Consider the following 12,149-nt stretch of genomic DNA (forward strand, 5'->3'; position numbering starts at 1 on the left):
CAAACGATAAATGAAAATTATCACGTATGACTACCAGGTGCAATGAGGCTTGATATAGAGAATTGGGAACATGATATCCAAACAGTACTGTATGAGTGTGACCAAGTGTGCCTTTCAGTTGCCACTGGATAACATGCTAACATGCATGACTCGCATGAACATGCAACTATGTTAATATTATTGAATGGATGGCAAAGGCGAAGGTGGTTGAAGAAATGTGTGGAATAGGCAATGTCTGATTACCCATGATCTTATCTCGATGCTCTCATTAATCCTGTAAATAAACCCATCTCATCCACAACAACTTCAATGGAACTGTAGAGTCCCTAAAATATCATAGCATAATGACTCCTGCAAACTAGAATGGATCTATAGTGACGATGCAGATGAAACTGCCATGTTAGTGCTCATTTATATGAAATCTAAGCAGCAGCAATAGAAAAAAAAAACTTTAAATGCTCTACATTTATTTCAAATGGCGGAGAACAGAGGGCTCAATATGACAATCCTCTCAAAACATCATAGATAATGCTCAATAAACACGCACTTTTTGTAGTAGGGTTGCCATATCAATAAGTTTTATGCAGATTGAAGTAATGGTTACGTGTAAAATTTGCAGGCACACTGATGAGCAGTACTTAGCTTGGGAAAACACAGGGACACCGAGTGCTCACTTGCATATTTCAGTGTCACAGGGCAGCTGCAAGTCATTTCTGTGTGTCTGCTGTGTTTAAGTTCATCTCGCATTTCTGCACTGTGCGTCTCACTTCGCATCACTGACAAGCCCAACTTCATGCTCTCTTGTAAAGCTGTATATATAATGAGCATGCTCAACAAGTTTTGCCCGCAAAACGCTGATAACAAGCCCAAACAAAGTTTGTTAATATATTGTGCTGTACGTCTACACAGAGTTGTCTTGCACTTTGTTTTACACGGGTAAAAAAAGCAAGGGTTAACAGAAACAAAGGTATGCAAGTGCGCACTACCAAGAGTTTCATCATGGCAAGAGCATGTTTGTTTATTTGGTGATAAGTAGGTGACATCGGAAGCTTCGTGAACATTATAAGTAAAAGAGGATTACACGAACAACTTGTAAAGACAGGGAAGATGGAAAGAGTAGGAGCACAAGACCCTTTGTTAAATAAAGGAGTATGACAAAAATGGTCAGCCGACGAATCGGATGTAATGTAATCCTCTTTGACTTGCAATGTTTGTGAAGCTTCTGATATTACCTATTTATCGCCACATGTAAAACATGCTGTTGTCATGAATAGTACAGTAGATACAATAAGGTAAACAATAGGGTTGGTTGGTAACTGATCGTGAAAAGGGAGGGTAGCACATGAAAAGCACAATGCAGAGAAGAGAGTGGATGACACAAACACTGCTTGTTTCTTTGTATGCATATAAATGTGCATGTGTATGTGTGTGTGCATGTGTTGTTATGAAATGCAATTTTATGTTGCGTAGCAGTGCAGTGGTGTGCAGTGACAGCTTCTTTTGTGAAATAAAACTTAGTTGGGAGTTGCAGCATTTGTGTCAGCCACTACTCTCTTTGTGCTGTGTTATTTGGGCACAGCACCTCCCCCCCCCCCCCCTCCTCTAAGTACAGTTGGTAGCTTGTGTGTTCATGCCTCCATTTGTGTCACCCCTTCATGTTGTTTTCCCGTGCAAAATGCAGAGCAAGACAACTATGAACCAGTGGCGCACCGACGGGGGGGGGGGGGGGATTCGGGGGTTGTAACCCCCCCCTGAGGCCGACTTAACCCCCCCTTTTGTTTAACCCCTTTTCTTCCCTTACGCATTTGAGTACTGCAACTAAGATGTAAGACGCGCAATCGTCTGCACACTCGCAAAAAGCGCAATTTTTTGACAATTTCCTGTGAAAAAAATCGAAATTAGTGCTGTTTAGATGGTATTGGCAAACTGTCAACCTCCCCCTGGCAGAGATCCTGGGTGCGCTACTGCTATGAACATAAGCTATTTAGACCCGTTTGTTGTGTTGCTGTTCATGTAGTTACACATTGCAACAAGCCCAACTTTCTCTTTTAATTCACGTGAACGGGCGTATATGCCTGAGAAATTTTGCCCGAAACAAATTTCGTTACTAATGGCCAACCTAGGAAAATATCATAAGCCATGCGACATACACTGTGTCCTCTTTAACAGCCTTTGACTTGCATAAAATATGTGCAGTCAGGCGTTCTGTGTATGGCCGATAAAGTGCTACCAAGATGAGTCACAACAAATTGCATGGCACATGTTCACTGCTCACATCTCCTTACTAGCAAACGGTTTTCAAATATAAGCTGGTTTTAACTGCCATCATAAAGACAAAATGCTGGTAATCAGCGGCCCCTTAATTAGCACTGGCTTCTCAGCACTCATCCTAAACCAAGCAGCTAGTATTTGCAGCGGCTAAAGTGAGCATACATAAAGTAAGCTATGAAAGACCATCTGGCATCAGTGTCTGTTGCTGTTCTTGCACCTCATTAGATCACGTCTCTCCATTCACATGGCTCATCATTTATTACTAGCGGTGGTTAATATTTGAAATTTTGAATGCTAATCAAACAGTCATAGTTATTCGATCGGTATTCAATGAAAGAGTTTCCCATTCAAACATCATGTTGCAAAAGGCATTACATACTAAATTGACTCCGTGCACACATGATATTTTGCGTCGTTTAAAAATGAGCAAATGTTCTATATTTGATTCGATTATCAATGGTTGTTTTGCTGAAAAACTCGTATTCGATTTTATTCGGAGACTTCACTACTGAACACCCCCTATGCATTACAAAATTGCACTTGAGGGGCTTTAGGAATGCCACTGCAGTTTCAGAAGTATTGTCTGATATGATCATCAGCACTGACAATAACTGACATATTCTGCCTTAGTAAGAGCATACAGGCAGCCTCTAGAGCTGTCAAATGTCTCATCACTGTCGCACAAAATCAGTACCACCCACTCCAACATCCACAGGCCTATAGCTGTAGCACACAATTGCAGCTGTCAATCAGTGCTGGTGATCCGCAGAAGAAACATAGCTTATTAACACAACAGAATTGTTTTCGCACTACACTAGTTTCCTGTCATGCACACTAATCAAATTGCCTGCAGCTATATCTGCTTTCTGTTTACAAGCGTTTGCATTGTTCATGTGGGGGCGTTTTGATGAAATTAGAAGAAAAGGCAGGTATTCATCCAATAAGCACTGACAAACAACAAAAGTACTTTCTATTCCCACTACACAATTAACTACCAGCTGCATGTATTTCTATCTAAGCATGTTATGTTAATCACACTGGACGTAAAGACTGATTCACTGCTTAGGAATCAGTTAAAGTATGTGTGATAGATCACTATACCAGGTGTTTCTTCAAGGACCCTCAGTAAATTTTAAAAATAAAGCAATTATAATCTTTGAGCTGGATTGCCCAAGCAAGCGGACATTATCCGAGTGAGAAATTGAAATGCATAGTTTAATAAGTAACACAAGTTCACTAATTATGTTTTTAACTAATTACTTTACACCACATATTGCAATTTATAAATTGTAGCCTGGGAGTTCACAAGGTCGATTCAACTGGAACGAATTCTCAGGATGGCACCAGTTTCAAGATACTATTACCAAACTTTGCAAAGAAATACATTGGCGGTCCAGGTAATATTGTGCTTCAATGCATAAAACGGCGTTTTGTTAGAAAAGTATGCAGAACGACAGTGCATTTTTACAGAAAGTTTGATGGTGCATATCTTGAAAGTGATGTCATCCACAGAATTCTTTTCAAGTGGATATGCGTTGCAGTCTCGCAAGGTAAAATTTATAAATTCAAATATGTGACATAGGTTAATTAGTTGAAAACTTAATTAGTGAATTTTTGTTTTTCAATAGATTAGGCACTTCAATTTCTTGTACAAGTAATGCCCACATCTTCGAGTAGACCAGCTCAAGGACTAGAATTGTGCTATCTGCCACAAGCTATTTTTAAAAATTACTGAGTCTTCGCAGAAACACCTAGTATACTCTATGTTGCATAACCACCATTTTTCAACTACACAGAGACAAAACTACTAAAATCAAGTGATACCTGCATTAAGTGTACTTCTACACAATCAAACAAGTTACTTCACACAAAGAATAAGCACAGCTACTTAAACAATTTAAAAGGAACCCTGCATCACAATGATCATCAAACATGCAAAATGGTCGCACACAATATGCATGTACATGCAAAAAATAACCTAAAGAAAGCATCATGTGTCACTAAAGTCAAGTGATATCTGCATTAAGTGTACTTCTACACAATCAAACAAGTTACTTCACACAAAGAATAAGCACAGCTACTTAAACAATTTAAAAGGAACCCTGCATCACAATGATCATCAAACATGCAAAATGGTCGCACACAATATGCATGTATATGCAAAAAATAACCTAAAGAAAGCATCATGTGTCACTAAAATCAAGTGATATCTGCATTAAGTGTACTTCTACACAATCAAACAAGTTACTTCACACAAAGAATAAGCACAGCTACTTAAACAATTTAAAAGGAACCCTGCATCACAATGATCATCAAACATGCAAAATGGTCGCACACAATATGCATGTATATGCAAAAAATAACCTAAAGAAAGCATCATGTGTCACTAAAATCAAGTGATATCTGCATTAAGTGTACTTCTACACAATCAAACAAGTTACTTCACTAAAAAGAATAAGCACAGCTACTTAAACAATTTAAAAGGAACCCTGCATCACAATGATCATCAAACATGCAAAATGGTCGCACACAATATGCATGTATATGCAAAAAATAACCTAAAGAAAGCATCATGTGTCACTAAAATCAAGTGATATCTGCATTAAGTGTACTTCTACACAATCAAACAAGTTACTTCACACAAAGAATAAGCACAGCTACTTAAACAATTTAAAAGGAACCCTGCATCACAATGATCATCAAACATGCAAAATGGTCGCACACAATATGCATGTATACGCAAAAAAATAACCTGAAGAAAGCATCATGTGTCACAAAATACCGCTTGTCAGAGCACTCATATCCAATCAAAGTGTGACTACAGAAGACAATAGAAATTGCAATTGCAATGCGAAGCATCGATGGCTGACCCGGGCGATAACGGCCGCAGGACGGCCACCCGCGCAATGTCTCAGAGTTACTGTATTAGCATTGACGCAATCTCACGCGTATGCAGCGCCGGCTTCATTTCCCGCGCTTCCCTCACGGGGAGCCTTCAAACGCGTATGGAAGCTCCCCATTTCCTCGTGACACGCTGCGCTATCTAGCGCAGCTGCCGCTAAGTTCGCGCGTGGCGCGTACGTGAATATTTATTCAGACAAGATTATCTCAATATACATGACGCGGGCTTCATTCCGCCAAGCACCGGATAAATTTTTAAGGATTTTTTTTTGTCGCTGATGAGCGCCACATACCAAGTGGGGAACACGCAAGGTAATTTTCATTTCATAATAATTAATAATTATGTACTGAAGCAAACGCTTAGTGAAGCCCCCCACGTAGGCTGCGTAGCAGCATCACGGCGCCAGTGCTTACCGTTGCCGCCGTACGAGACGAGCTCCTACGGCTGCCTCCCACGTGAGCCGGCATAATGCGACGTGAGAAAAAGATTACTAGTTGAGAACAAGGCGCCTATATATTTCCGTGTATTCGAATGACATATACGCGATAACCTTTATATTATAACTTATCATTTCGCTGCAAAGCAAATTCAGGACTCCGACACACGCTGCGTTTACATTTACATCTGCCATCCACCACGCCGTCGCACGCCGGCCATCACAGCCACCAGGAAGCCGCCGCGTAACACCCGTTACAATGAAACTCGAAAGAAAATCGTTGCATAATGCGGCCCTAGGAATAGTACCGATGGAGGCGAACACGGCACCGGGCAAAAAGGTAACGAAATACGTACCCATCATCACGTGGCGCAGTCGTTTCCACACTCGGCGGACACGTTTCATTGCACGCGGCAAAACGTAGCGAGCAACGACCCGAAGGCCACACAATGGCGCGCACACCAGACACCGCACGGCCCACGATCAAGGCTCGCGCGAAACGCAACCTCTGCCTGATGTTCGCTCGACACACCGCGCACAAACCGAAAGCTCGCAAACAAAATTGCAACTTTGACGCCACAGAGCGCTGATGGCTAAATTAGGGATCCGGCGCACACCGCCGCTTGACCCAACGGAACTGAAAAACGTTGAAACTAGTTCAAACTCTTCGAGAGAAACAATCTCACTGGAACTCAACACGCAACAAGGCTCCTAGGTGACACTCGATTGGTCAATAGCGATCACGTGGGCCCAAAGCAGCCGAGACCGTAGAGGCGCAGGGATAAAGAAAAGCATGAGAGAGAGAGAACAAATTTCGAGCTGTTGACGGGAACTAGGATTTCCTCCTCTGCGATGTTTTCAGTCGTACTTTCGTTCCGTTCTTTCTCTCTCGTAAATAACTCGGAGTTCCATCGCCCTTTGTTCGCTATGTTGGTTCGTCCGAGTCGCTTGTCGGCTGCTCGACCCTTCGTGGCTTAATTTTGCCGCATAACCCGCTTTGTTAGGATTTTATTTCATAGCGTGTTCGGTGCTTTTAGCTGTGGGTAATGTGGCCTTATCGGGACGCTGCGCGGAGTAGACGAAGCATAGTAGGGTATTTCGGCACGGGGTGTCGCATCCCTTTGGTTCGCATTGTTTCATGTCGCGTTGCAGTATACGAGGCGGCGCTCGGTTAACGCCCGGCGTTGGAAATATGATTGAAACGATTTTCGTGCGCTGTTTACAGAAAGCATCCACCTTTGTAGTAAATAGATTTTTGTCAGCGAGGACTTGGCGCTACCACGAGACGGTCGCGAAACGCGGAGCTTCGGCGCGTGCGTCTCGACACTCGATCCAACACATGACACGGCGCAGTTCGACCTCTCTGGCACGCCGCCGCCGCCGCTTTTAAGCTCGCCGTGCCTTTGAATGCGAACTGACTCGCCTTTTCTACAGAGAACTAGGCGAGCTCGAAGCGTTAGCAGCGTCGATGCGATCAGAAGCTGCGTTCAGCAGAGCCATGACTGCGAAACGTGCAAACGCAGACGCTTGCGCAAGGAAAATATAGTTCGAATGTTAATTCCCTGCGCTATCTGCTGCGGCACTCTCTAAATTGCGTTGTATTTACAGAATGCTTTTATTTTCCAACGAGTTTGTTGCGGTTTATCCAGGTGAAAAGCTGCGGCACATAGCTTGAATGTGCCTGAAGGCCCTCACAGCAGGAGTACGTCATTTTTCTGATCAAGTACTTTCTCTAATCCTTTAGAAAATGCAGATAGCACGGAAATGGGTCTATAGATCCTTAAGTCATTTCGGTTACCACGTCTGAAGACAACTGACACTTCTGCTTTCTGCATGGCTGTTGGGAAACAGCCAGATTCCAGTACAAGATTAACACATACACAGTATGAGCTCCAATGACGTCAATTACACATCCTATAGGTCTGACTTGAATACCATCTGCGCCAACGGAATTGCTGTTTCTTAAGCTTAAAAATGTCGAAGAAATTTCAGCATCGTTAGTCGGTTCGAGAAAAATGGTGTGCATGCATCACTTAACAACAGTGCCACTGACCACATCGTCTGATGCTGCTGTCATGTTCACAAATTGTCTATTTTTAGTTTGTCTGTGTCTATGTTTTATTTCAGAATATTTGCGCCGCGTTGAGCAACAACTCGCACTGCTGACCAGCGGGCGCTACAGGCATCGGTGTCGGCGTCGATAGCAGACAACAATGCGCGGATAGATACATTTTGATGTGTCTGCCTTCCTCATTGGTCTAAGTGCGCGTAGCTTCCACAATGCTGCCCGGAACTTCTGAGACAGGCTATAATGCGGAAGTCGAAGAATCGCGGAGTTCACTGGCTCTAGTCCAATGCACCATAACTGCGTTTGGAGCTGGCGCTCCCACTGTATACATTACCAAGTAATCCATAAACGTCTGCTGGTGCGACACTCGCGGCAATAGTAGCTTCGAGTACTCGGGACGCTTTAAGACGAACGCGTTTTTCCGTGCGTAGCACATCGCTAAGCTACTCGTTCACTCACTCAGTCCACACACGCCAAGTGCTTGCGAAAAACTATAGGAGTAGTCGCGGCGTAGAAGCTTCCATGGGTCATAATGGCCATGTGCACAAGGCGAAGCTACTGGAAGCTGCTAGTCGACGGTTTATAGAATGACGCAGCCACCGTATGCTAGACAAACTCGCGGAGCTCCAAGAGTTATGGTATACTTCAACCGCGGGAGCTCTTTTCGTTTCGTCAACGCTCTGCTCGTACACACCGATCCGACGTGAATCGAAGCCGGGCCAGACGCCAGTGTCGCGGTAATGTCACGTCAGTAATGTCACGTAGCACCATGATGCTCTCACCCACTGTGGTCATGGCTCTGGCGCATTCGACGCGGCGTCAGCACGATACGGGTTAATGCGCGCATCGAATGACAGTCTATGGACATTTCGGAAAGACAAATCGAAGCGATTACAACCAGATTCGCCAGAATCCGCCGTAGCTGTGGTAAACGCCAAATAATGACGCACCACAAGCGCTCACCCATACAACGTAGTCCCTCGAACTAAGAAGCGTTTCTTTAACACCATGCCTCGGGGCATCGCCACCGCTTCTTCGTTTTCAACGTACTGTACAGCAATGAAAACAAGTAACGAAGAACCTTCGCTTAGACGCTTACCTTCCGTGGGAGTAGAAATGCAGGACCTCGGCTGACCAGTGTCCAAGCAACACCTGCTGCCGCAGGCCACGTCGTCACGAACGCACGAAGTAGCCAGCCACCTTCGCTGGCAGATTCCGGCGACTGTGGCAAAGCGCGCGCCGACGCCAGCGCCGTTCTGGATGTATCGTGCACGCCAGCAGCGTTCTTGAGACTCACCTCACAACGCGTTGCTCAAGCCCCGTATTCTCGAACCAACTTTGACACAAATTTGTTCCTCCGTTCCACTTATTTGATGATTACAGCGCCGCCCCTCGACTAAAAAAAAGTTACGCTTCTCAATAATTGCGGTAGTGCGTTGTCGAAACGCAATGACCGCTTCTGTCAAAGGGCGGCGCTGCCATCCGCTTTTTTGAGTCGAGGTGGAGCCAACGTTGAGTGGAGGAATGTCCAACACGGCGGTAAAGTCGTAGCCCGGCAACGCGCTGAGACGCGCTTGCGGTCATGCTTGTAGAGATGTCTTCGTACCGGTGGCGTTCGGGAGACGCGGTGCGGTTCTTCGCAATGGAATGCAGCGCGTAGCGCAAACAGCTTTATGTGTGTTGCAGTCGCAGATAATGATGATGATCCCGACCAAGTGGCACGTACCCGCCGAGGGTATTTCGATGATGAACAGATAAATGTTTCCGTGACGGAGTCTGCAGTTGCGGACCGGTTAATGTTAGCTACTGTACAGCCCCTTATTCGTCGCACGCACGGCTGTGTCATATTTCCATACTGCCGCGATTATTGCAGAGAGACCTTTTGTGCCTACACACACTTTATAATTACGGTGATGTGAAATAACAACGGCGAACATAAACGCAAGAAAGGGGTTCGTTTGTATTGCAACTATTCCTTTGTCAGCTCTTTCTTCTGGCAATAGAATGCGTCATAAGTACAGCGTTACTGCCGAGCTGATGCGAGTATGATGTAGTATAGGCACCAAGCTAACGCTACACAATAGCGAAGCTTGCTCATGCCGATGCTCTGAAATGTTTATTTGTGAAAATTATTTATCCCCACTTTAATCCATTTCCGTATAGTCCACAGTAAGTGAAATGCATGTGTACCACCATTTCTACCAAGCCCAGATAACATAAGTGAAGCCACCTTCTGACACATTTAACTATTCGGCTGCTGAGGACGAGGTTGCGGGATCGTTTTTCGGCCACGGCGCCCGTATTTCGATGGGGGCGAAAGGCGTAAACACCCGTGTACTTAGATTTAGGTGCATGTTAAAGGATCCCAGGTGGTCCAAATTTCCGGAGTCCCCCACTACGGCGTGCCTCATAATCAGATCGTGGTTATGGCACGTAAAACCCCATAATTAAATTTTAACACGAAAGTGTTTTATGCCGGGGATTTCCGTCACGGAAATACGTCAGTGAATCTCCGTCAGTGAATTTCCGTCACGGAAATACGTCACACGAACATACACGAACATAATACAAAGAAAGAAACCAGAAGAAAAAGTTCCACAAATATGCAAAATTTGGAAATCGAACCCACGACCTCTCGGTCCGCGACGATAGATCGCCGAGCGTTTAACCCATTGCGCCACAAACGCATTTGCAGAGAGCTACACAGACGCGCCTTATATATCTAACACTCCTCCGTGTACCCGCGCTCTTGCTCGGGGCGGTGCCGCCGCCTACGAGCAGAAAAGAGAAGTACTGCATTATGACACTAACGCGCACCGACAGTGAACGCTTCGGTGGTCTCAACACTACGACGCCTCGATGCCAGCATTCGAAGGGACGCTGGCATCAAGAAGCACTACCAACGCGTTCTCGCAGAAGCACTACTAGGTGGCGTTCACCGTACTCAGCACAGCGGAGCGTGGCCTCCGCAATTAGCTCTGAAAATGTTTCTGAAGTTGATCGCGGAGGCTGCAATTACGACGCGCTGTACGCGCTGATTTGACTCGGTGACGATTCAGTTACGTGCTTTGTCTTGCGCGTTGTATTAGTGTGTCAGTTACGTGCTTCGTCTTTCGCGTTGTGCTAGCGTGTGCAGCGTAGTGCAGCTTCCATATGCACGACGGTTGCTCATGGTCATCGACGTTGGTAGTCGTGATGGAGGAGACGTGCCACCAGGCGTCAGCGTGGGTGCATCAACGCCTAAGGGCGCTTTAGCCACAAAACACCAATAGACATTATATATCAATGTGCAATAAACATTACACTACTTCTGTGAAGACACGTTTCACTTTCGTGTTCTATACCGATTCCTATATAAGAGGGATCAACCACATGTTTTTAACATTTCACTATTTGGCAACGGAACCATTATTTTGCTCTTTTCTTTTTCTGTTCATCAGACAGCAAGACATACAAGAGACAAATTGACAGTTGTTCTAATAGAATGTTTTATTCCTTAAAAAAAAAACAATGCAGTAGTAATCTGCGCACGTCGTGGTTTCTTTTTTATTTCTGAACATCCTGTAATTCCTAAATGGCTACGCTACAAGGAACACGACGTCTGAAGTTAATGCGATCTTCAAATTTTTCTACCTCCTACTGTACTGTAATATTCAACACAAATGAATAAAATGCAAATATAGAATTTCCTTTCTAGGCAACCTAGTCTCCATTGCGCAAAATCTCAACAAGTAGAAATTTGTTTGTTTTTTTAGATAGACGTCATGAACGTACACCTTAAGTGAAGAAAACTACATATGAATTTTCTATATATACAGGTGCAATTTATACAAAAAAAAAAAAGGTTACAGCGTAGGCAGTGCGCAGTCGTTTTTTAAGCACGAAACACCCGTAAGATTCACAGAACTTTTTGTCGTTCCTGTATAAAATATACTTTCAAATTCCAGTAAAAAATACGGTCTATTGCACCATTAAAAATTTCCATCTTTACAGCCTGCCTTCAAGTTCCGTATTACAAAAAAAAAAAAAAAAGAAGAAAAACATTGCACTCGGCCGCTCAATGCTTGAAGCAGCGAAGCTGGTTGTTATTTCAAACTACCCGGTTCTTGGCCAATCCCCCAGAGTGGGTATGTGCCAGTAACTCCAAGGCTCTACATCTACATCTACATCTAGCGAAGCTGGGCGATCGTAGCCCAGCATTTTCCGTAAGTGCGCGCGAACTTTTCATCTAACTCATGATGATGATAATTTCTTTTCGCGCCTCTAGGACTTACGGCCGTCACTGCGCGCTGCATAGCGCAGCTTGCAACACGGATACCGCGTTCCAATGCAGACACCGCGTTCCAGGAGACCCGCTCCGTGAATGCGTCTCTCTCTTTCTCGCTCTCATAGCGCGCAAAACCTAATCACCTCGCAGAGCACGAGCGTACGAACGCGCCAGCTATGGACGAAGACGACGACACTCGAACGCA

At 44.6% G+C, this 12,149-nt stretch overlaps 1 protein-coding gene across 1 annotated transcript in view; it reads right to left on the minus strand.

The window, feature by feature from the left end:
- LOC119431634 (uncharacterized) overlaps window positions 1-8,922 on the minus strand; it is a 30,812-nt gene extending 21,890 nt beyond the window's left edge. Inside the window, exon 1 of the mRNA XM_049656939.1 lies at window positions 8,777-8,922. The gene's annotated coding sequence lies outside the window, so the exon portion shown is untranslated. The remainder of the gene's footprint in view (window positions 1-8,776) is intronic.
- Window positions 8,923-12,149: the final 3,227 nt, after the last annotated feature.

The sequence above is a fragment of the Dermacentor silvarum genome, chromosome 10 (assembly GCF_013339745.2).
Source record: "Dermacentor silvarum isolate Dsil-2018 chromosome 10, BIME_Dsil_1.4, whole genome shotgun sequence".
Classification (NCBI taxonomy): domain Eukaryota; kingdom Metazoa; phylum Arthropoda; class Arachnida; order Ixodida; family Ixodidae; genus Dermacentor; species Dermacentor silvarum.